At 45.7% G+C, this 3498-nt stretch overlaps 1 pseudogene; it reads left to right on the forward strand.

Moving 5' to 3' along the window:
- The first annotated feature begins 3425 nt into the window (after positions 1 to 3425).
- Positions 3426 to 3498, forward strand: LOC139983942 (U2 spliceosomal RNA; annotated as a pseudogene).

The following is a 3498-nucleotide window of genomic DNA, read 5'->3' on the forward strand; positions in this document are numbered from 1 at the left end:
TCCCAGTACCCTTTCAAAAGGTGAAACTTATTCACATACTTACAACACAGTCATCAATTCTAGGAATTGGATATGAATCAGAACGAGTAACTGAATTCACCTTTCTATAACCAAAACCGGAATATGCCATCTGGTTTTGGAACAAGAATAGATGGAGAGCTCCAGGGAGTATGACTGGGCTCAATTATATTATTTTCTAACGTGTACTTCATTTTATAAGTGTTTCATCTAAATAGGACTTAGCCTATATGGATGCTGCTTAACATTGACACACTAGTTGCGTCCTTCGTGGAATGTCAGTAAACAGATCAACATGTTAATTAAATCGGACATCTCGATTTGATGTTGCTTACATAAGTGAGCCAATTTCTCACTAAGATTAGGTAAAACATCAGAATTTCTTATTTTAACAGAAATATCTGGAATGTTCGGAGGGAGTCTCAATGCTCAAGTCGCAAGACTCCTACTGGAGTCGCAAGGGCGACTCCAGTAGGAGTATTGAGAGATTTCACTTCCGGTGAAGGAAGAGGTGTCAGAGGTGAACATGAATCCTCTCTTTGGCGGTATGCCTTAAGCATATCGACATGGCAAAAACGTTGGTTTTTCCTCCCGTCAGGGGTGCAAATAATGTAGTTTGTGTCGCTTGTTTTATCTTTCACGACATACGGACCGGAGTGGCGCACTCGAAGAGCCTGCCCTTGTATCGGCACTGCCCTTATATTAGCACTAGCAATTGATCCCCTGGGGCAAATTGCCTGTCAGTGGCTTTGGTATCATACCAAGTTATCTTTTTGGTTTGGGACTCCTTCAAGTTATTCCTTGCCAACTCCCATGCATACATAGGTCAGTCTACTGTTAAAATCTGCCACGTAGACAAGGACATAAAATCAGTTTCATGTGCAGTATCTGTCTTGTTGCGAGGGGAATGGTGATGCACACCTGACGATGATCACACAGTTACAGTCCCGATGCAAGGGGACTGGGGTTAGGAGCGGATCAGTCGTTCTGTGGTTTGGTTTTCGTGCCCAGGTTCTTTCCTGGGCGACTTTTTCTTAAAAAGTTTCATGAACTAATTTCTCCTTCAATATTTTTAATGGCCCACGGACATTGTGTCCAAATACAAGTTGAAATGGGCTAAACCCTGGTGACTCCTGGACGGATTCACGGGCTGCAAATAAAAGGAAATGCATACATCATGCCACTGTTTTTCCTTATCAAAACAACAGTAGGTTTTATCATACTCTTAAGAGTAACCAAAACGTAGTAAATTTTTTTAGTAAAGCAGTCGAAATTAGCCTTTATATTCCTGAGAGGTATTGCCTCAGGAAATCTCGTTGGCGGCACACATAATACTTAGCAAATATTCGTGACCAGACCGAGTTTTTGGTAGCGGTCCAACACAATCTACGATTACCCGACTAAACGGTTCTTCGAAAGCCGGAATTGGTTTAAGTGGTGCCTTGGGAATCTTTTCATTAGGTTTCCCCACAATTTGGCACACGTGACACGACTTGCAATAGTCAGTGACAGCTGAACATACACCAGGCCAAAAGAAATTCTCCAAAATTCTGTTGTAGGTTTTAGTGACCCCTGAATGACCTGCAAATGGAGTGTCATGAGCGACACCTAAAATTCCTTTACGGTATACCGGAGGAACAACAATCTGATGGATAGTGCGCCATTCGTCATTTGACGAGACATCTCGTGGTCGCCACTTTCGCATTAAAACCAACAGAGACACTCGGTAACTGTTCTTCAGTTACAGCTTCCTGAAGCAACTTGATTAATTCACGGTCTTTTCTTTGTTCAGAAATCAGAGTGTTCTTGGAAATGCTAATGGGTGTGGAATGAGTAGTAGGGTCGGCCTTTGCTTTAACCGACACTGCGGTTGAACTCTCAAGGTGAGGCTCAGTGGTGTCATCCAATAGCCCCATTACATTTCTCCCAACTCCAAAAAAAACCGTCATCCTTGTGTGCTTTTTACGTGACCGGTCATACGGGATACAAAACGTCACGGCCAAACCATCCCATTCTTACAAACGAAACTCAGGTCAAGCGAGCCAAAAAAAGGACATACGCCCACCGACCTGTCTCTATTAAAAGATCTGAATCATCCTTGTTTCGTAAAGTTATAATCCAATTTCCAGATGACATCACTTGCCCTTTCCAATATCGTTAATTATTGATTTAAGCACATCCTTGACTTCATATAATCGTCCAACTCTTACACTACACTCCTTTAATGCACCCATCCTTTCATGTTTCGCGGAACCCATCTCAATGAACCGTCAGGCAGACGAACGCCGCAAAGCGTCGTTGCAAAAGTAAAACAATTAAAAAAATTCCGCACAGTGTCCGCAAACGATAAATTAATGGTGCAAGAAACCATGAGGGCAGTCCTCCAGCAAATTCCCGTAAAAAACACCAATATTTTGGTGCATATGATACAGAAAATATTGAAAATAATGAGGTGCTGAAAACGATGTGTGCTTTTTACGTGCAAAGAAACGGACACGGACCAAAGGTCAACAAAACCAAAAACAATCCCAGTCTGTTAACAACCACCAAAAACCCAACTGAAAACCCACAAACAGAAATCTCTCACTAACCCAGAAATGTATAGAAAACTCCAAACCACAAACAGAACCCCCCCCCCAACCCATATTATGTAACGACCACACAAACCCCCCATCCCACACATAACAACTAACTAACTCCAAAATTCATCCGGGGTACGCCTTCCCGATAGCAGACGACAGGCTTGCGCATTACCTGCGAAGATTTCCCAATACGGGTCTTTTCAAGCCCCTAGCAGTATTCCCCCTTTTCTTACGAGGGAACAGAGTTCTTAACTCCCCGTCAACCTTGATCGAGTGGACCTCCCTGTCAGGAAGAGGAGGTCCACTAGCGACCATCGTGTCCGGTATAGCGGAAGCGGCCGCGGGTAGGGTGGAAGGGCCACTCGAGTCAATGAGATCAGTGGCCTGCCTCAGTGGGCAGGCTGGCAGTCTCGGCAAGTTCGATCAGGGGAGGGGTCGGACACGAAAGGGGGAACAAAGCCTCCACCGGGCGCTAGTGTCGGACACTGGGGCGATGACAAGAGCATCATGTGATACGGTGTCAGAGGCCGGGACAGGGACCGCTTCAACCACGCCCGTAGCCACTCTCGCGGCGTATGAGCGGTCTGGGCATAAACGGGCGAGATGGCCCGTTTTCCCACACGAGTTGCAACGATATCCCCTTTACACTCGGCCAGGGTATACCCAACCTGTAAACAGCGGCTACACCGCTTGTTCGGGCACAACCTAGCCTCATGCCCTTCCAGCCCACACCTCCAACAAGTGCGAGGCTGTCCCGGGTATGCAATGTGGGCCCTGTGCCCATTAGCCCACAAGGTAGAGGGGATATCGGACTTGAGTTCAACTCTAACCTCTCGGCCTTTTGGCTAAGATCATGTGTAGTATCTGTTCCCTTCGGGAATGGTGATACACACCTGAC

Source organism: Apostichopus japonicus, chromosome 16, assembly GCF_037975245.1.
Source record: "Apostichopus japonicus isolate 1M-3 chromosome 16, ASM3797524v1, whole genome shotgun sequence".
NCBI classification, from domain to species: Eukaryota; Metazoa; Echinodermata; class Holothuroidea; order Aspidochirotida; family Stichopodidae; genus Apostichopus; species Apostichopus japonicus.